Source organism: Cornus florida, unplaced genomic scaffold, assembly GCF_030987335.1.
Source record: "Cornus florida cultivar Cherokee Brave unplaced genomic scaffold, ASM3098733v1 CherokeeBrave_3.0.0_Hap2_Chr01, whole genome shotgun sequence".
NCBI classification, from domain to species: domain Eukaryota; kingdom Viridiplantae; phylum Streptophyta; class Magnoliopsida; order Cornales; family Cornaceae; genus Cornus; species Cornus florida.
The window spans coordinates 51,355,958-51,379,408 of record NW_026775571.1 but is presented as its reverse complement, the minus strand read 5'-3'; the positions used below and the strand labels follow the sequence as shown (position 1 = coordinate 51,379,408).

The 23,451-nt window shown below is 33.4% G+C and overlaps 1 long non-coding RNA gene across 1 annotated transcript; it reads left to right on the top strand.

Moving 5' to 3' along the window:
• Positions 1-30: 30 nt before the first annotated feature.
• LOC132296741 (uncharacterized) lies at positions 31-23,425 on the top strand. Its single transcript, XR_009478639.1, has 2 exons — positions 31-678; positions 22,629-23,425. It is a non-coding gene; the product is annotated as an uncharacterized LOC132296741 (long non-coding RNA).
• Positions 23,426-23,451: the final 26 nt, after the last annotated feature.

The following is a 23,451-nucleotide window of genomic DNA, read 5'->3' as shown; positions in this document are numbered from 1 at the left end:
AAGTTTATGTGTGCCGATTTCCAGATTACAGTCCGTTAGTTTCTATATTAAAAGATGGCGATGAGATACTGGTGGAAATGCGAAAGCCTTCATTTCTTAAGGGGGCTGAGCTGAAGAAGTGTGATTTATCTGGTTTATGAAAATGATGATGATTGTGACGGAGATGAAGAATCGCTTGATGAAAGTCAGCAATCTGTATCAGCACCAGCAAATCACAGAAATTACTTTCTTCTTCTCTTCATTGTCCTTTCTTGTTTCTTTGTGTTGTTGAGTTGGTTGGTGTTCAATTATATCACTTAGGGTATGTTTGGCAGCACTGTCCTGGAGCTTTGGAATTGAAATGGGAAGCTCCAATTCCAAATCTACTGTTTGGACATCACTAAATAATGTAGGTTTGGGATTGCATTCTAATCCTAAAGATCCCAAATCATAAACCTGATATTTCAAATGCCAATTCAATACCAAATCGTCTGAAACTTTTAACCCGATACAGAGCCCTCTCTCTCCGTCGCTCACTCGACAACACCAAAATGATCGTAGATGGCTCACTCGACACCAACAATTCCATAACACTTCCTTATGGATTGACAATCATTCCATATATCTCAAGAACCCTAGAGGAAAATACATCTTAATCGAGCATTTCAACATCGTTGAAACTGTCTTCAAACGAAGCAGGTCTCTCTCTATTCATCTGTGTCTATATATGTCTTGATATGTATATATATATATATATATATATATATATATATATATATATGAATATAGATGTTGATTTACAATGCTGGTTGTTATTTTCAAATTCAAAATTTAGAAACAAACTTCAAATGGATTTAGGATCTCCATTTCATAGTTTTAGCACAAAATTTACCAACAATTATGAATCAATTTTTCATTGAGTACTTCCACCTAATTATAGGTTTGGGATTGCAAATATCGTAGAAATCAAGTTCAACGTCGAGATCCTTGCGGAACGAATAATATGCTAAACTGTAATAGTCAAAACGTGGAAACCGATTTCTCTCTCTTGGCCTTTTGCACACATAAAAATTTTACGTGTTGTATCATTAATTGTACATCATTGATGGAGTATATGCACTTTTATAAAGGCAGAAAGAGTACCAATTTTCCTTTTAGTAATCTAAGTCCACTTTCCATCAAAATAAGAAACAAGAAAAGAAAACACTTCTTTAATAAATAATTACCAAAAAAGTAATTGATAAATTGACCAAATAATATAATATTAATCTGATATCTATTTTATTTAACTATTAAATAATATGTCACATGTTCAAATCATATGGCCACAATTAAATAAATAATCTTACATTCTCCCACTTAGCACATATGATAACTTCTGTAGTGGTTTAGTAAAATAATTATTAGTGTGCACCATAAATCAGATTGACTCATTAAGTTGGTCATCATAAATACCATGGTAAATAAACTACCAATACGAGTCATGGCGGTTATATGTTTCTAAATGACACAGTCCCTTCCATGTACCACAACATTAGTAACCTATTCAACATTGTCTATAAATGAGAAATATCAATAATGATCTAACAATAATGTCTTTTCCAAGACTATTCCTATTACCATTTATTAAAGCAATACGTACATGTACATTAATTAATAGAAAATATCAGAAACATATTTAATCAGCGCAAAATGTCAAATATATATATAAGCAATGTTAAGCAATCCACAATTAAAAAATAATCATCATTGACTACATTCAAGACCCATTCTTTTAACATGTTCCATAAATGTCTTGGGTGGTAGTCCATTCGTTAATGGATTGCAATCATAAATTGTGTGTTTATATATTCAATAGACATTCGTTGTTTCTAAACATCTTCTTTAATGATAAAGTATTTCAACTTTAGAATACCTATCATTTTTCATATAAGAAGATCAACAATTACAACATAAATTTTCAGCAATCTGAAAATGGTTCCCATAACTCCAAATCCTGAAATAAATTCTGTAATAATAAATTGTAACCTCAAAACATGTTACAAATTAAAAATCATAATAGACAAAGTAATAAAAAATTACTTTATACTTTTTCATAATATTTTTCTTCCAGCCAAAAGAAACAAATAACAAATTAAAAAATATCTTCCTAAGTGTGAGCATATAATCTTTTATCACATACCAACTTGTATATACATTAAACTCCACAATATATGCATAAGGAATATTTTTCGTTTCTTTACCTTCTAACTAACTCATTCTTTGGAATTGCATTATGCTGAATTTATCCCTTTTTATGTATGGAACAATACTAGTTGAATAATGTTACATACCAAATCTTTCTAGAACTCTTTCAATATATGCTTTCTGAGACAATCCTAAAAAATTCACATAATCTATCATGAAATATTTCTATTCCTATCACGTAAGATGCATCATCCATATCTTTCATTTCAAAGTTCTTAGAGATAACTTTTAGTTTCATATAATAAATTAAGATAACTACTAACAAATAAAATATCATCAATATATAGAATCAGAAATATAAACTTATTCCCATTAACTTTTTAGTATATACACTGATCAACAGTGTTTTTCTTAAAACCAAAAAAAAAAATAATGGTATCATTGAACTTAAAATACCATTGTTAGAAAGCTTATTTAAATTAATATATTGACATCTTAAGTTTATGGATCATATATTCTTTACCCTCTAATGTGAAGCCTTCAAGTTGTTCCATATTGACTTCCTTTTCTAAACTCTCATTTATAAAAGTTGTATTCACATCTATTTGATGTAACTCTAAATCATAATAAGCTACTAATGCCATGATATTTTAAAAGATTTCTTCTTAGATACTGGAGAGAAGGTTTCTTTATAATCTCTTCATTCATGGCACTAATCCATTTAGTAAAATCATTTCTGTTCATGGCTTGTGCATATGTAACCGGATTCGTATATATCTCATTATTTATCAAAATCAGATTCTTGCAGATATATCATATAGTCATCTGAAATAGCAGACTTCATTTCTCTTTGAGATCGTCTTAATGTTATTCCTTATAAGTCTTTTACAATCTATTCATTGATGACAATCTCATTATAGATTTGTTGATCATTCAATTATTCTTCGTTGTTATACAGTTCAACAACTGAAGGAACAATTATTTCTTTAGAAATTATGGGTAAAGAAATTTGAACCCTAACTTCTTAAATGATCACATTCTTATTTTTTTATCACTCCCACTGACTTCACCATTCTCAATTAATCTGACATTACCGGTTTCAATAATTATCGTACTATGTTTAGGATAGTAAAACTTGTACCATTTAGATTACTTAACATTCACAACATTATGGGCAACAAGGAATTACTTAACATAATCCTAACCAATTCCATAAGAGTACAATTACGCCTTACAGTTACACGCTTCTGCTGTGGCATATATAGCAAAGTGTATTGAGCACAAATGCCATATATTTCAAGGAATTTAGCAAACGGTTAGAGTATTAACCAGTTTCATCATACTTTCCATAATATTCACCACTTCTATATGACTTTATGATTTTCACTTTTCTATCTATTTGTTTTTCAACCTCATTTATGTATACTTCAAGAGCACCCACTACTTGAGATTTTTTATACAACAAATAGATATATCCATAACGTGAAAAATTAATTATAAAGGCAATAAAATACTTTTCTCCACCAAAAGATGGAACATCAGAAGGTCTACAAATGCCTATATGAATAATTTCAAGAAACCTTATACTTATTGTGGCTCATTTCTTTGTGTGTTTAGTTTGTTTATCCTTAATACAATCTACACACACACCAAAATCAGTAAAGTTTTAATTCAGGAGAATCACATCATTTACTAATTTTCCTAATCTTTCACTAGATATTGACCTAGTCTTTTAAGTCACAAGAAAGATAAATTTTCTATTAATTGAGCTACGCTTAATTCTAACATTATGATGCAAGATCAAAAGGTTTTTAATAAATAAACTATTAGGTTTGAATTTACAGAAATCATCAACAATAATACCATAACTCACAAATTAGAATTTCTTGAATAAACATCATTATCAAATTTAAATGAAAAAACATTAACATAAAGTTTTGAAATAAAATCAAATTATGGGAAATTGAATAAACATAAATAAAATCCACTATTTAACATTAAACATAATGTCACAATGGTTTCAACAAAACTTTTTTCAACTATCATAAATAAGAAATTCTTATTTTAATTTGGGATTTAAGCCATAAGAAATTCTTGCATCTATTAGAAACATAAACATTAGTACTTAAATCAACCTATCATGTATTAAAAAGAATTTCAATAAGTAATTCGAAATATACAAAAGCCAAAAATTTACCATTCTTTTTTGAATCATTCTTTATATTTCATGTACCTTTTCTAAAAGTGTTCAATACATTAATGACACTTTTTCATTATTACATTCCTTTCTTTTTGTAGACTGGCTTAAATCTTTTAATTTTAGGTGTTGCTCACTTAATGCATTTTCAAGCTTATTCCTAAAATTTATTTATACCTTCTTGAGTAATTAAATGACCATAATGATTACCAGCTGCGTAAGCCTTGTCTCTTCCTAAATTATCATATAGTCAATTCATTCACTTCTACTTGTGTTAATTCGAAATGACCCATACTGGTGAACAAGAAATTGAGAATAAATTTAATGAGAAATTTCTTATCCATAATCATCCATAAGATTCTCAATTTTGTAGGAACATTTATCATCTTAAGAACATACCCATACATGATAAGAGTACCAACAAAATTGCATAATAGTAATATAAATTAATAATTTTCGTTTTAGATATTTATCTATAATACGAAAACATTCTTTTAGTCAAAATATTCCTTAGCACTATCAATATGGGAAACAATTATTCACATAACTATAATGCTTAATCTGTTCGATCTCTTCCAAACTTTATGGAGAATCTTTTCTCCCTCACTGTCTTTATCAGTAATAACAGTAGGTTTCTCAATTTAAAATGCTAAATCAAGATTTAACACATCTAAATTTTGAACTCAACTTACTCATTCCATTATGAGAAGTTAGTCCTATTGAGAATCAGAACATATGTAGCGTGCGCATTAAGAGATATAATAAAACAAATATAATAAGATAAAATGCTCACAACAATAATGCTTTGAGTTAACAACACGTTTATATAACTTAAAAATATAAATACAATGTATAACTATAGTACCCCTTTGGGGTGACAACTATAAAATACTAATAATGATGCTTATTTGTATTTATATGTATACCTTCATTGGTGATGCATTATTTAATTAAACAGATAAGTTACCTTCGGATATTCTATATCTACCTAATTAAAAAATACATGCAATCCCTTAATTTTCATTTAATCACTTGAAAATCAATTCTCTTTAGAGAATTATTTCTCATAATCAAATAAACTCAATATTCAGGAATATCACAAAAAATAATAAGCATCATAATTCATGAAATATTGTAATTATGTTTACTACTAAAATTAATATTCATCAATCATTATGGTTAGGCCACTTTGGTAGCTACCAACCTTTACATAATATGAATATTAAATTAGATAGTAACTAATTTATGATTAATTATATCTATTACAAAAATTAATATTCATCAATCATTATGATTGGGCCACTTTGGTAGCTACTAATCTTCACATAATATGAATATTAAATTAGACAGAGATTAATTCATTATTAAGTTATATTTACTACAAAAATTAATATTCATCGACCATTATGGTTAGACCACTTTGATAGCTACTAACGATCACATAATATGAATATTAAATTAGCTAGTAACTAATTAATCATTAATTTACCCATTTAATATTATACACACATACTCATACTAATCGATCCAAATTTAGGTAGGTTCGATCCCAGAAACTTAATAGTCTAAAAATTCAATAAAAAATATCCTTTTACTTTATATACATAATAAAATATGTTATTTTTAGTTTCGGACTTGAAGATCATAATTGAATCAATTTAAAATTGATTCTCCAATATGTATGTATGTTTAGATACAAAATAATAATTTATTTATATGTCTAAAAAAATTAAATTAAATTTCTAAACTCACACATTATTCCAGAAATTTAATTTTTTACAATAAAATAAATCATTCTCCCTTAATTTATTATATATATAATTAATGATATGTGATAACAAGTATATATATAAGTTTGTACAAAAATCAGTAGTTAGCATTAAAATTCATCACATCGATTTACGCAAAAAGCAAAACCAACTATTTCAATTCCAATTGCTATTCTAGTTATGCACGGAATAAAAAAAACAAACTCATACATATATTTCAACTATCAGACAATTCAATAAGGATAAGAAATCAATTTATAGGCTCAAAAATCGATCATGCAAACCAAAATAAATTGATCAACTAATCCATCATACTAATCCATTATGCACCCACGATTCCAAAACAAATTTAATTATTTAATTTTAATGTTAATTTATATATATTATTGAAGCAAACTTTAGTGAAAAATAATGAGTTCCTAAACCATATGCTCTGATACTACATATAAACTATAATTAATTTGTGTTAAGTCATTCATCACAAATAAACATGAATCCCATAATCTTAAAATTTCATTATTCTCACATATCTATTATGTATAAATAAATATAGTTAGATATAAATACATCGATCTGTTATTGCAAATATCATAGAGATCAAGTCCAACGTCGAGATCTTTTTTGCGGAACGAACAACATGCTAAACTACTATAGTCAAAACGTGGAAACCGATTTATCTCTCTTGGCCTTTTGCACACATAAAACTTTTACGTATTGTATCATTAATTGTACATAATTGATGGAGTATATGCACTTTTATAAAAGTAGAGAGATGACCAATTTTCCTTTTAGTAACCTAATTCCACTTTCCATCAAAGTAAATAACAAAAAAGGAAAACACTTCTCCAATAAGTAATTACCAAAAAGGTAATTTATAAGTTGACCAAATAATATAACATTAATTTGATATCTATTTTATTTAACTACCAAATAATATGTCACATGTCCAAATCATGTGGGCTACAATTAAATAAATTATCTTACATATATATCTATATATAGTACTGCCTCATGCCTATTCCATGTATATATAGCAGGTACATGGTTCTGTTTGTTTTGAAATTTTTATATATAGCACTTGTACCTGTAGTTTTTAAGTTCTGTTTTTTCTCAAGCATCTACATGGTTTTCCATTGGTGCTCTTCAGGTTTTTGCTGATTTGAGTAAACTACGAGCTTCAAGTTGTGGTTATTTTTGTATGGGATGAAATTTTGGTTTTGGGGTTTAATGATTAATTTAGCAATGTTAACATGAAAATTAAATTGAGAAATAAGGTTAAGCATTATTAAACGAAAATTTGCATGACAGGAGGATATATAGGATTTTAATAATAGGGTTTGTTTTCCTATTTATTTAGATGTAGCATGGCTGGCAGGAGTGAAGCTCCATTTGACAGAATAGTGTGCAAACTAAATGTTGTTGAATGGCATATGGTTTAGGTTTGTATTATGTGTTTTTATTTATGTGAGAATGTTATTTGTCTGTGATATTTTGTCCTTAAATTCTGGATTGCTTTGACTGGAATTTAGAAAATGCTGGAAAGAAATACTTTTACCATTCTTTTTTGTTTTTTGAATCTAGAAAATAGGAGTGTTTTTATCCTTTTCTTTTGATGTTTGAATATCTAAATGTTTATTTATTTTTGTTCTGCATAGGTTTGTAATGAGCCTAATTCGTTATACAATGGATTTGCAACTAGTGTGTATAGGATAACTTTATGATTTGTTGATGCATTCTTAATACTTCTTGTTTCTGCAATTAACTCGTGTGAAATAGTCCAATATTATTAATAGGGTTTGTTTTCCTATTTATTTAGATGTAGCATGACAGGAGGATATATAGGATTTTAATAATAGGGTTTGTTTTCCTATTTATTTAGATGTAGCATGGCTAGCAGGAGTGAAGCTCCATTTGACAGAATAGTGTGCAAACTAAATGTTGTTGAATGGCATATGGTTTAGGTTTGTATTATGTGTTTTTATTTATGTGAAAATGTTATTTGTCTGTGATATTTTGTCCTTAAATTCTAGATTGCTTTGACTGGAATTTAGAAAATGCTGGAAAGAAATACTTTTACCATTCCTTTTTGTTTTTTGAATCTAGAAAATGGGAGTGTTTTTATCATTTTCTTTTGATGTTTGAATATCTAAATGTTTATTTATTTTTGTTCTTCATAGGTTTGTAATGAGCCTAATTCGTTATACAATGGATTTACAACTAGTGTGTATAGGATAACTTTATGATTTGTTGATGCATTCTTAATACTTCTTGTTTCTGCAATTAACTTGTGTGAAATAGTCCAATATTATTAATAGGGTTTGTTTTCCTATTTATTTAGATGTAGCATGACAGGATATATAGGATTTTAATAATAGGGTTTGTTTTCCTATTTATTTAAATGTAGCATGGCTGGTAGGAGTGAAGCTCCATTTGACAGAATAGTGTGCAAACTAAATGTTGTTGAATGGCATATGGTTTAGGTTTGTATTATGTGTTTTTATTTATGTGAGAATGTTATTTGTTTGTGATATTTTGTCCTTAAATTCTGGATTGCTTTGACTGGAATTTAGAAAATGCTGGAAAGAAATACTTTTACCATTCTTTTTTGTTTTTTGAATCTAGAAAATATGAGTGTTTTTATCCTTTTCTTTTGATGTTTGAATATCTAAATGTTTATTTATTTTTGTTCTGCATAGGTTTGTAATGAGCCTAATTCGTTATACAATGGATTTGCAACTAGTGTGTATAGGATAACTTTATGATTTGTTGATGCATTCTTAATACTTCTTGTTTCTGCAATTAACTCGTGTGAAATAGTCCAATATTTTTAATAGGGTTTGTTTTCCTATTTATTTAGATGTAGCATGACAGGAGGATATATAGGATTTTAATAATAGGGTTTGTTTTCCTATTTATTTAGATGTAGCATGGCTAGCAGGAGTGAAGCTCCATTTGACAGAATAGTGTGCAAACTAAATGTTGTTGAATGGCATATGGTTTAGGTTTGTATTATGTGTTTTTATTTATGTGAGAATGTTATTTGTCTGTGATATTTTGTCCTTAAATTCTAGATTGCTTTGACTGGAATTTAGAAAATGCTGGAAAGAAATACTTTTACCATTCTTTTTTGTTTTTTGAATCTAGAAAATAGGAGTGTTTTTATCCTTTTCTTTTGATGTTTGAATATCTAAATGTTTATTTATTTTTGTTCTGCATAGGTTTGTAATGAGCCTAATTCGTTATACAATGGATTTGCAACTAGTGTGTATAGGATAACTTTATGATTTGTTGATGCATTCTTAATACTTCTTGTTTCTGCAATTAACTCGCGTGAAATAGTCCAATATTATTGCGCATGGGGGATGTGTCACGGGTTCATTACATTTCATGCACTATTATTTTGTGCATAATTTCATGTTGTTAAGTTGATTTCTGTGGTTGTAGATATATATATATATATATATACACACACACATAATAATGAAAAAAAAGTGGGATATTTTTATGTTCATGGAACCCACCCCCATTTTTACCATTTTAGTGGCTACGAGGCCATTATTTGGCCTCATATTCTCTCTCTTTCGACCAAGCCCTCTCTTTCTTCACTTTCTTCTTTTTCTTTTCTTTTTCTTCTTCAATCAAGCTTTGATTTCTCTTCAACCTTTGAGAATTTCATAGTACCACTTAAGGCAAAGTTAGAGAGCTCGACGAGCTCTTTGTTTTGATCGGAGCTAATCATCATTTGGCCAACCTTAGGATTTTCAAAATTAGGGCTTGGAATTGGGGCTTTTTGCATCATTTGAGGTAAAGGTTTCTAATACATAATCTCTTTGTCTTTGGTGAATTACTCTCTATAAATTGAACCTAGCATGGTTAATTTGTGTAAGTTTCTTGTAAAATAGCTTAATTGTTATATATGAAGTGTGTGGCCATGTGTTATTGATGTATCATAAAAATACATTTTTTATTGTTGTATAGCATGCTTGATTTGTGTTAATTCTTTGCAAAATGACCTATTTGTTATATATGAAGCATGTGATTATGTGTTAGTTGAAATGGTATGAAAAAGTAAGCTTAAGTGATGGTATTTTATGCCTATTGTGTTTAAATTGTTATATTTCGAAGAATAGAAGTATGATAAGTATTTCTAATAATTTTCTTACAAGACATGTTGTGTTGTTAATGTTGGACTTGTGAGATATGAAATTGCCTATTGGCATGGCATATTCATGCATGACATTGGGCAAAAAAATGGAAAATGTGATTTGAAAAGGAAAGAAAATGATTTTGGGAAAAAGAATTTTGATGAAAGGTTTGGGAAAACCCAGTTGCCTAGGAGTTGCCTATCGGTCCATGACGTTAATGTGACCTAGAGGGAATTAGGGAGACTGTCCTAGCGTGTTTGAGTTACCTGGGCCCCAAATGACACCCTGGAGTTGCCTTGTGGTCAGGGATAGTTAGCCAATCATTTTCTCGTGCCGCCATGGAGTTGCCATGGGACGGGTTACATTTATGGATTGGAAAAATGATGACAGAAAATGTTTTAAAAATTGGGAGCAACATTGCATGACATTGCATTCCATAGCATGGCATGGTTCATTATTACTTGGATTATTGCTGTTGATATTGTGGTTATATTTTTTTTCCCGGAAATGGCATGATCCCATTCTCTATTTTTCCTAGGCTTTGTTTGGGTTCATGGGGTCATAAGAGGTGTGTCTTAGGCACTTCCTACTGAGCCATTGTGCTCACCCCTATATTAATAATATTTTTCAGGACACGGAAAGGAAGTGGCAAACGAGAATCCACCACAAGCTTAGTCGGGTTGAAAGAGACTTAGACTTCTTTTGTTCTTAATGTATATTACCCTTTTGTTGTAAATTGTATTAGGTGCCTTTTGTATCTAATTCATGGGTAAAAATGGTTTTGAGACCATCTTCTTGTATCTTGTGGTCTAATTATGACTTTGAAATCCATGTAAGGCCTTAAAGGTATATTTTGATGTATAGTGGACTTATTTAACTCTAATGGTGTAATAGACTCATGTATGGTTTTAATTGAATGTAATGCTACCTAGTTGTATTAATTTCATCATCAAATGAAAGATTTAGGACAGGTTTTGGGCTTTGAGTAAAGTCACCAAGGGACCAAAGGAGTGCCTATTTGCACAAGTTCATAATTTTAAGCTTTCTGAGGCATTTTCAAGGTTCTGGGCATCTTAAACCGGTTCAAGACCATTGAACCGGTTCAAGTCCCCCAGTGTACTCTTTTGGCTTCCTCAGTTGACAACTTGGATCACTTGACTTTAAGCGGTCATAATTTCTTCGTTCTAAACCCAATATGTCCATTTTCAAAGATTTTGAGTTAGCTTTTTAATGAGATCATCCTCATCTTCAAATTCCATTCATGTTGAGAGTTATGGTTGTTTTAGTGGAAAAGTGTCGGAATTCCCCTTGAACCGAGTAAGGGTACTTTTGGGAATTCATAGCTGATGACCGTAGAACCTCACCAAGTATCATGGAATGACTAGAATGATTTTTTTAAAACCTCATTTGACTAGTTTAAAGATAGATTATCCTCTCATATTGTAAAATAACCATTTTACCCCCAGTGTGTTCTCGGGTTTAGTTAAGGACCCGGTTAACGATTCGGACCCCGATTCGGATCGTTACAAATTTGGTATCAGAGCAATGGTTTGAATACCATTAGGACAACGGGTAGAGGCCTACCTAGGATTGCATGGGAAGTTGAATTGCATGACTATGTGCTTATGTGTTAAGGTGTTCATTTGTTCGAAAGGCATGCTTACTTGCTTATCTGCCTATTTGCTTATGTGATCACATGTTTATGTGTTTAAAATGATGTGTATTGTTACCATGATAATGATTGAAAGTATGTTGATCCTGATATGATGATGTGTACAAGTAGTATAGTAGCAACAAGTGGTAGGCATAGAGTGAACAGTTCCTTTTTATGATAATGTGATAAGTTAAGAGCATGGTTGTGTCATGATGTGAGTTATGATTATTATAAGTCTATATATCCTTATGTATATGCGGTCAAGCATGGGATGGTTGTGTGAGTTTTGACCAGAGTAGACGAGGAGCTTAGCTGCTCCGGGGTTGTTGGGTGTCAGTTCTTATCGAACGAATGGCTTGGTCTTTTAGCTCGTGGATTGAACTATTTGGTGTGTAGTCATTTTGATCCTCTTATTGCATTTTGTGCGGTGCTTAGAGCATGACTTTAGAACGGGTTCGTATTTCATGGCACAGTGACTATGTTGTGTGTGAGTTTCATGTATCGGTGAATGGGTTCTTGTGACCGTGGAGGTCGGGTGTGCGAATGAGGGTTTCGCGGGGAAATGTATGATCTTAAGAGGTTAGTGTTTGCGACTTAGGTCACGGTTTGGTGTGGAGGTTCTTTTCTAACCAGTTTGCGATAGGTGCAACGGAGTTAGAGATTGGCATGGTTATCTAGAGAGTCTCAAGGTGGTGTATAGTGGTTAGTTTTAGTTGTGTAGAGCAGGATTGCACTATAAGGCAAGTTGTATGCAATCATTAAAGTTTTTGGTCGTTTGCGGATGAAGTGATTGATGGTAAGTACTGTGTTACCAAATAAACTATGTTTTGGAAGTTAAAAGTTGTGGACTGGAGTTGTATTTCAAGTTGTGTCTGATGTATCAGGAGATAGTGCTTGGTGTTTGAGGATCCGAAAAGGTAGACTGATTATAAAATTGTTTGGGACGAGGTTGATCTTGTACGTTTAGTTGGTAGCCCCATTTGACTTTTATCTGGGCCAAGGATGTTTTGAGGAATGGGAATAAGGAGAAGTAATGATGGTGAACCTAGGGCATGAAGATTACTTGTTTAGGCATGTAGATTGCCTTAGGAAGAGTGGTTTAAGTAGCTTGTTAAACGTCAGTGATCGATTGCATCGTTGATAGTTCTAAAGAGACAGTTGGGTGTTGAATATTCTGGGTTTTGTGGTAAATAGTGGTCGTTGTGGGGAGTATCGAGAGTAATGGTTATTTTCTTGTTATGATGGTGTTGTCTTAAGGATGTTTGAAGAAGAATTGCTTGGTGGTGACTTGATGATCCAGTGAGATGAGAGGTTCGAGTTGTCCTTCGGCAAGAATAGTATTAAAGGTGTTATGGTGTGATGTTTAGTGCTATGAGCAGAATGGTTTAAGTTATGGTTCGAATGTGGTTCGGGGATTATGAGTTATTTGTTGTGTGCTGACAGGTAAGTGATGGGATTGTGCACCAGTTGAGGCAACTATGGATGGTTTAGTCATTAGAGTCAGTGAGGATAATGTAGTCGATTAGACACCTTTTTCTTTTGACGAGTCAATGGGTTATTGTGATTGAGGTCATGGGTCTTGTGTGCACGGTAATCGAGGTAGTATCGTCTAGGAAGGAAGAGATTGAATTGGTGGTAAAGTGTCTTTTTATTGCTTAGAGGTTGTCATTTGGGAGTGACTGATTCTAGGTAGAATGGGACGTGGTGCCAAATGTATTGTGATCGTTCCTAGTGTTAGTACGCTTTAAGCAATTGGTGCTCTTATCTAGTTGCTTTTGATTAGCGTAGGTGTTGCGGAGTAGCGTATGTGAGGTTCCAGTGTTGATGGTGTATGATAGTCTGTTAGTGGCGAGATCGCTTAGATTTAAGTTCATGGTTTCGTACGGGTATTCGGTTAGTTCTTCTTCTGGTGTATAAGGAGTCTAGTTCATCTCAAGTGAGATTGGGTGTCCAAGGTTGGACGATTGGTGAGTAGTGTGTGACAAGGTGTCGGGAGCATTCGGATGTGAGTTGTCAGTCTCTAGTGAGTGTGGGGTTTATTACCTTTCCATCTGTTCTGGTCCTGACAAGGACGCCGTTTATCGTATTTCTTGTCCTCCATTTAGGAGCTACGCGTGTCCGTTAATGGACAGACCTATGTGTGGTTTGTTACGCTTTTAAAGTTTACCGGTAAGGTTTAGTTGAATAGGTCGACTCACTCCCACGGAGGGAGGTGGAGTCTTTGGTTTTTGTAGTGCTTGTTATGAAAGTGGTTTTGACCATTGATATGTGAAGCACGGGTTGCCGAATAGGGATTGTATGTTTCCGGTGTTTAGTACTAGCGGTGATGGTTAGGGAATATGTCGTGGACAGCAGTTTGAGGATGATTAGGTGATGTGATGTGAGTCATGTACTCAGATGTTTTTATAGGCGTTTGATTCAAGCAGTGTCTTGAGGACAAGTGTTGATGTTGCCTTAGAATTATGTGATTAGATAAAGTACATATAGGACTCCATTGAGGAATAATGGGGATGATTGACTTTGGTTTTGAGGTTTTAGGCATGAGATGGTCGTAGTGTGTGTTTTGACGAGGTAAGACTTGAATCGAGTAATGTTATGAGTTGTTTACCTGGTATGGGTGTAATGAGGAAATTAAAGATCTCTCGTGCTAGTTGATGATTGTGACGTTTGGTACCGTGTTGTTTTTAGCTTGTTACGAGTTGTATGGTTGAGGAATGATGGGGACTTTTAGAGTAGGTATGTGAATGTATAATTATTGAGGTTGCATAGAACGATGGATTAATAGTAAATGGATTTTATGAATATTTTGTGAATTGTGTGAGATTGTGTTTGAGGTTTGGACCTAAGGACATGAATGACGTCTATGTTGAGGCCAGATTGATGATGAGAATGGCCTGGCCAACCATTTCTTCTAAGTCAGTCCATCTTTAGCACGATGTCGGGTCAAAGGTCCATGATTGCTTTGGTTTGTCAGGAACAATGAGAGCACGGAATTGCGGGTTGTGTCGGTGTGACAGTGTGGATTTAGGTGGTTTGTCTCAGGTACCGAGGTCTGTTAGGTAAGACCAAGTGTCCAATAAAGGGTTTGTGGTACAATCATTGATTATTGAGGATCTCGTTTTGAGGATTTGTGTCCAGGATACAGGATAGTACGTTTTATTGTTCTGGTGACTCATGATTATGTAGTTGTTGAGAGATCTGTTGTTTTGTCTTCTTGAAGTTGTCTAGTATGATGATTGTCATATGGTGCTGTGGTATAGCTATACGGTGGATAGCGAATGTTTGGTCTGATAGGGACGTGTAGATTTGAGTTTAAGCTTGATTGTGAGATGGACGGGGTTCCTCATTTGGGGTCTTGTATTTCCTTTGAAGGATGAGTTGGGATAAGATATTGTCATGTTCAGGGGTCTTGTGACCGTTCTTCTTTCGGGCTCCGAAGCCTTGTGTAGCAGTGTAGAGGGGACCAGTGTTGGTTTTAAGTCGAGTATAGAATCCAGCGGGTTTTGTGTATGATGTTGTGAGTGATGAGTACCCTCATAGGGTGGTGAGCATTGGGTTTTTTCTGACGACTGTGTGTGATTACCTACTGGTGTTTGGTGTTAAAGGCAATAAGGTTGTTGAGTTCTTAGTCCTACGATTTGGTGAAGTGTTTCTCAGGAAGATGTGTGGCTATAGGCCTCCTTCTTTAAGGAGGTAGATTTTGAGGACGAAATCTTTTAAGGAGGGTAGAATGTAATGTTTTCGATTTTCGCCATTTTTCATTTTCGGGAATTTTTTAATTTTTTGAGTGTATTTTTGTCTTTTTTTGTTTTGCATGCCGGATGCCGTGGGGTGTGCCGAGTGTGTCTAAGAGTTGGTTGGAGCATTCCATTGAGTTCAGAACTCTTGGAAATGCAATGGTTGCCATTTCGGCATTTTTCTGCTTTTCGGGCCAGGAGGTCCTAGGTGGGACCTGCTACCAGGATTGTTACGCACAAAGGTTTTGTCACGGGTTCATTGCATTTCATACACTATTATTTTGTGCATAATTTCATGGTGGTAAGTAAATTTATGTGGTTGTAGATAAATATATACACACACACACACACACACGTATGCATAATAATGAAAAAAAAAAAGTGGGATATTTTGATGTTTGTGGGGCCCACCCCTATGTTTACCATTTTAGTGGCCAATAGGCAATTATTTAGCCTCATATTCTCTCTCTCCCGACCAAGCCCTCTCTCTTTTCACTTTCTTCTTTTTTCTTTTCTTTTTCTTTTTCAATTAAGTTTTGATTTCTCTTCAACCTTTGAGAATTTCATAATGCCACTTAAGGCAAAGTTAGAGAGCTCGTTGAGGTTTTCGTTTTGATCGGAGCAAATCACCATTTGGCCAACCTTGGGATTTTTAAAATTAGGGCTTGGAATTGGGGCTTTTTGCATCCTTTGATGTAGGAGGTTCTAATACATAATCTCTTTGTCTTTGGTTAATTACTCTCCATAAATTGAACCTAGCATGCTTAATTTTTTTTTTTTTTTTTTTCATAATTGGTGTTTGTATAAAAAAGGAAAAAGAAAAATTACAGGCGCACAGAGGGCATACCCTCACAAAAGAATTGAAAGAACAATTCTTAAAATGAAAAAATTCAAATCAAAGCAAATCAACAAAAGTACTATCTAGAGAAATCTTGAATAGCAACATTGTAGATATCAAGAACTTCAAATAAGATTTGTCTAGCAGCATCTTAAGGTAGTCTAAATAAATGACCATGCAACCTGCCATTTCTTTCTTGCCAAATGCTCCACATAGTAGCCACAAAAATTGAATAAATCATATTATTGGTTTGTTGAGAGAACCAGTAGAGTAAGTCTTCGAATGTGAAAAATAAAGAAATATCAAAATTCCAGCCCATAATATCCACTATCCATTTCCAGAAACTAATTGCATAAGAACACCCAACAAAAAGATGGTCTCTGGTATCACACTCTTGTAAACATAAAGAACACCTTGGAGCTAATTGCACCTTCCTCCTTTGAAGATTTACCATGGTAGGAAGCCTATCTTGAAACAAAAAAACACCAAACATAAACCATCTAGGCCGAGATTTTCCCCAACAAAATTTAAACCAATACACATCTGGATGAGTGATTCGACAACTTTCCCAAGCTGATTTGAAAGTAAAAAGACCTCCATCCCACATAAGACGATCTGCTTTTGCATGAATAATCAAAGTCTGCACATAATCCTTAATTGGCCGAAACATAATGTCTTGTAAAAGCTCCAAATTCCATTCACCATTGTCTAAAAGATTAGACAAAGGAGTATCCCAAGTAAACCCCAGCCTTCTAACAATTCTATGACCAAATTTTTGAACTGTCAAAATCTTAAAACTATGCCCATTACTAATAGAAAAACTAATATTCAGATGCATAAGATCCCTGGAATTAATCAAATTCTTCCAAAGAATTGAATGAGAAAACTTTGGAACTGCATTCCAATAAGTAGAAGTAGGGGAGTACCTGTTCTTAAACCATGGAACCCAAATTCTGTCTGAGTTTTGCAAATAATTCCAAGCCAAAACGCACTGGGAAGTATGCTGTAAATCAAGCAATTTTTTGATACCCAGCCCACCTTCCTTTTTAGGTCGACACATTAAATTCCAACTCATAAGATGCAATTTCTTCATATTCTCTCTACTGCCCCACAGAAAGTCTCTACACAACTTTTGAATGTGATTTAGAACAACAACTGACAAGGGAAAAACACTACACCAATATAGACAAATTGGAGTAATAACAGTCTTAATTAACTCGGCCTTCCCTATGACTGACAGTAAATTGTTACTCCAAACAGTAAGCTTTTTTTAAATTTTGTCAATAAGCACATTGCAATGAGCTTTCTTTAGACCTATGGAACACAAAGGTATGCCTAAATATTTCAAAGGAAGCAACTCTTCTTTACATTGCAGCAAATCAATAATATTTCTTCTTCTTCTAACAGCCTTAGAAAAAATAACACTTGTCTTTTGATAATTAATCTTCAAGCCAGAGGCCTTACCAAATATATTAAGCAAACCTTGCAAGGATCGAGCATTTGATATGGAAGCTTTACATGTGATTGACAGGTCATCTGCAAAGAAAGTGTGACATGTAGTAGAACCAGCTTCAAAGCAGTATGAGATAATTTAATCCTCCCATTAGCAACTTCAGAGTTTATGAATTGAGTGAGTTAAACAGTCACTATAGTGAAAAGAATGAGGGAAAGAGGACATCCTTGATGCAGCCCGTTTGTAGGTTGAATAAATCCTGTAGGAGAGCCATTAAGGAGGACAGAATATCTTGTGGACGACAGAAGATTGGAGATCCATTTAAACTCCAAGAAACTGAATCAAAGGCTTTGGAGATATCAGTTTTCAGATCCATAATAAGATGCTTATATTTGAATTCACTAACCATTTCATGCCCCATGATAATAACATCCTGAATTTTTCTACCTTTTATAAAGCCATTCTATTCCAATCCAACTAATTTAGGCAAAACCAGAGAAAGTCTTACAGCCAAAATCTTAGAAATGATTTTGTAAACTAAGTTACAAAGAGCTATAGGCCTATAGTCTTTTGGCTTAACAGAATTACCGACTTTGGGAATGAAAGTAAGAAAGGAGCTACTCACCCCTGTAGGCAGATTTCCTGAATTAAAAAAGTGGTGAACAACTACACACACTTCAGTCTGTACAATGGACCAAAAAGATTGAAAAAATCGAGCAGGAAAGCCATATGGACCTGGAGCCTTATCAGGTTTGAAATTCATAACAACAACTTTAATTTCCTCATTAGTTATAGGGAAATCCAAAGCCAATTGATATTCAGCTGATAACAGATACCGAGTTTGAATATCAAATGGACCATCAACCTCTACACCTTGGTAAATATCCTGATAATAATCCACAAAAGTTTTACTAACCACAGATGGATTAGTAGAAACATGTCCAGTATCAGTTTCAATAGATGTAATAACATTAAATTGTTGGTGCTGTTTCAACTTATGATAAAAGAAACCAGAACATCGATCATTCTCCTTTTAACCATAAAATCCTTGACTTCTACGCATATAGAAATCTCCTGAGATGACAAAGCATCCTAATAGATGTCTCTAGCTTTTTGTTCTTCATCAAATAAGATATCTATAGGGGAAGTTAAGAGGTCCACTTGAATATCTTCCAAATGCTGCTTTGATTGAATAACCTTATTTGCAATATCTCCAAAAGTAGTCTTGTTCCAATACTTTATAGCTGCCTTAACATTTCTCAACTTTTTGAGCAATATATGAATTGGATTCCCTGAAACCTCATCATCCCAAGATTTTTGAATCACTTCCACAATACCCTCTTGCAAACACCAGATTTTTAACATTTTGAATGGCTTAGGACCACTAGCAAATTTTCTAAAGATGTTGATAATAACCCCATAATGATCAGAAGAGGTAGAAGCTGAGTAAGACATTTTTGTACCTGTAAAAAGCTGAAGCCAAGCATCATTTGTAAAAACCCTATCAATTTTAGCTAGAATTCTTCTACCTTTTTCTCTGTCTATTACACTAAGTCCACTCTCCATTAGAAGCAGTTAATTCCACTAGTTCGGCTTTCTGAAGGCTTTCATTAAAATTATCAAGGAGTCTTTGAGGAACTGTACGCCCTCCCTTTTTATCAGAGTGGTATCTAGTAGCATTCCAGTCACCAACAACCAACTAAGGACCAGTAACCATTGTAGCTTGCATAATCAAATGATCCCTGGAGTACAAAAAATTACCTCTCCAGTCTGGATTATATGAACTTGTGAAAGAATACTTTGATCCATCTCTTAAAGCACATCAACTGAAAACATTATTGGATCCTAACCTATCCATAACTTGCCTAAGTCATGAGAATATAATTGTGAAGCCAATTCCAAGATTTGTTAATTTTTCTGGAAATAGAATCAAATTTAGGCCTTCTCACCCTCGTCTCTTGTAAACAGACAAAATGAGCATCATTTGATTTAATCCATTGCCTCACCTCTTTTTGCCTTCTAGGCTTATTCAAGCCTCTCACATTCTAAGAACAAAATGCTTAATTTGTGTAAGTTTCTTGCAAAATAGCTTAATTGTTATATATGAAGTGTGTGGCCATGTGTTAATTGATGTATCATAAAAATACATGTTTAATTATTGTATAGCACGCTTGATTTGTGTTAATTCTTTGCAAAATGACCTATTTGTTATATATGAAGAATGTGATTATATGTTAGTTGAAATGGTAAGAAAAAGTATACTTAAGTGATGGTATTTCATGCCTATTGTGTTTAAATTGCAATATTTCGTAGAATGGAAGTATGATAAGTATTTCTAATAATTTTCCTACAAGACATGTTGTGTTGTTAATATTGGACTTGTGAGATATGAAATTGTATATTGGCATGGCATGATAAACATGGTATATTCATGCATGACATTAGGCAAGAAAATGGGAAATGTCATTTGAAAAGTAAAGAAAATGATTTTGGGAAAAAGCTTTTTGATGAAAGGTTTAGAAAACCCAGTCGCCTAAGAGTTGCCTATCGGTCCGTGGCGTTAATGTGACCTAGAGGGAATTAGGGAGACTGCCCTAATGTGGTTGAGTTACCTGGGCTCCAAATGACGCCCTAGAGTTGCCTTGTGGTCAGGGACAATTAGCCAAACCTTCTCTCGTACCACCATAGAGTTGTTATGGGACGGGTTGCATTAACAGTTTGGAAAAATGATGACGAAAAATATTTCGAAAATGGGGAGCAACATTGCTTGACATTGCATTCCATAGCATGGCATGGTTCATTATGACTTGGATTATTGTTGTTGATATTGTGGTTATATTTTTTTCTAGAAATGGTATGATCTCATTCTCTATTTTTCCTATGCTTTGTTTGGATTCATGGGGTCACAAGAGGTGTGTCTTAGGCACTTCCTACTAAACCATTGTGCTCACCCCTTTATTAATAATATTTTTCAGGACATGGAAAGGAAGTGGTGGACGACAATCCACCACAAGCTTAGTCAGGCCGAAAGAGACTTGGACCTCTTTTGTGCTTAATGTGTATATTGTCCTTTTGTTGTAAATTGTATTAGGTACCTTTGTATCTAATTCATTGGTAGAATGGTTTTGAGACCATCTTCTTGTATCTTGTGGTCTAATTATGACTTTGAAATCCATGTAAGGCTTTAAGGCCATATTTTAATATATGACGGACTTGTTTAACTCTAATGGTGTTTTTTGAATCCCCCCTCTCGCTGCGGCAAAGCACTTATTTAGGTTACTTACCATTTCTTGGGACCATTGCTTGCTCATTTTATATCGATAAAACCAGTATTGTATGTTTTGAGGGATTTCGTGCGGTTGGTTTAAGCTCAAACTATCTTCATTTGCTAATAATGTTCACTGTAGAAAATGGGAGTGTTTTTGTCCTTTTCTTTTGATGTTTGAATATCCAAATGTTTATTTATTTTTGTTCTGCATAGTTTTGTAATGAGCCTAATTTGTTGTACAATGGATTTGCAACTAGTGTGTATAGGACAACTTTATGATTTGTTGATGCATTCTAAATACTTCTTGTTTCTGCAATTAACTTGCGTCAAATAGTCCAATATGATACTAAAAGAACCTCCTAATTTACGGATTTTGTCATGGTGTATACAGTGAGATATAGCATCAATAACACTTCTCTTATGCTATATTTGGAGACTTGTATTTTACGAGACACATGGGTGAAATGACAGGTTGCATACGCGATCATATAAAGTACCGTAGTTTTTTCATTGTAAGAAAAAATTGTGATGCACAATCAATGTGCTTTTGTGTGGTTCATTTTGACTTTAGCCTTTTGAAATTGAACAATTGCCGACTATGATACTTAAACATCAAAAACTCTTTCCTTTATTTCATTCTACTGTTGCAATATGAATGTAAAAAATAAAAAAGTTTGAGGAACAGAGTGCTTCTTTTGTTTTGTTTTTTTTTATTGTTTTATTCATGTAAATTATTTGATCGGTATAATTGGTGTTACAGTTAAGGTTTATGTTTTTGGGCATTGGGTTCATTTTTTCCTCTTGGAATTTCATGTTTGATTTTCTCTCTCTCCCTTATACGGGGGACTTCCTTAACCCTTTTACACTGTTCTTCACATAAAAAATCCCTTGTATTAATGCTCTTTTAAGATCTGTGATTTCACTAATTTTTCGCTAATCTTGAAAGTGGGAATAGTTTGCTGTAAATAATTCTCTCAGTAACTGCATATGCAAAGAAATGAAGTGAATATTAGTGAATTAACCAGAAAGTCCAATCTCAGCTCAGGAGGAATGATACATTGTAACTAGTTTGTATGTGTAGAAGGCATAATTTTCAAGTGGTACAAACTGTAGTAATCCTAATTCTTGCATTACACAATGTAAATAAAAGTCATGAGGTTGATCTTCTACTCGTGACTTATAGGCTTGCTGGTCCTGCATTAATGGTATTCTTTTAACTAATAACATATACGTGTTCAATTAGATGAGATGTTGTAGAATCGAAGGAGGTTATTTTTTTATTGTCATCATTTATCTTAAATTGTTGACTCAAATATTTGCATGTGGAGGTGGAGTTTTATCATCTTTGATGTCATCTTATAAGGGATATGGTGTCACATAGAGCTGATTTCTATTATGCAGGGCTGTTGGAGAAGGTGCTCAAACCAAGCCGACATGCAAATTGCTAATGAAGGGTCCATTGATTTGGAGGAATCATTCGGGAATGATGGGTTGAATGACGATGCTACTAATGTTTGTGGAAAGCCAACTGGGAAGATCTTCATCCTCTTTAGATTCACAATCTTAAAAAGAAAAAAAGAAAACAGTGCAACTTAGATGCACTCCATGCGGCTTTTGCAATGTGTGGCTGACTCCTTTGAGAAAGTTTTCTTTGAACCTCTAATGCCGAGTACCAAGATGGTGTTATAAGAAGTCTCTGAGGATCTAGATTTGAACCAAACACAAGTCTTATTGGAGTAGATCTATTGAAGCGTGATCAATGAAGTTTGAGACAATGATACAACTTTGTTGATTCTATGCTGCTGCCATTTGCATTCTGTTGCGGATATGGTTTACTTTTATTTTGTTTCAATTTGATGTGGTTGGTTGCTAGCTCGGGTTGGTTGCTATGGGTCTTATTGTTGGGTTATTTCACCCACAAGTGATTGGCTTGTGTATCGGTAAGCATTGTGTGTTGCTGGCGTATGCGTATCACCTCCAGTGTATAGGTTGAGGGTTAAGCAGTTTGTGAAGGACAAAAGTGTGTATTGGGTATTGGTCTGAGGAAAAATAGAGGTGGTGAGAGACACTAAAGTGAGTGTTTGGGTATTTCTTTGTTATGGTATTTTCTCAAGTCTCTGAATAACTTTTGTGGATAACCTGCTGTAATTTTTCCTGTGATAGTGAAAGCTTGTCCCGTGGTTTTTTTTTTGGCTCTACACTGGAGGGTTTTTTTCACGTAAAT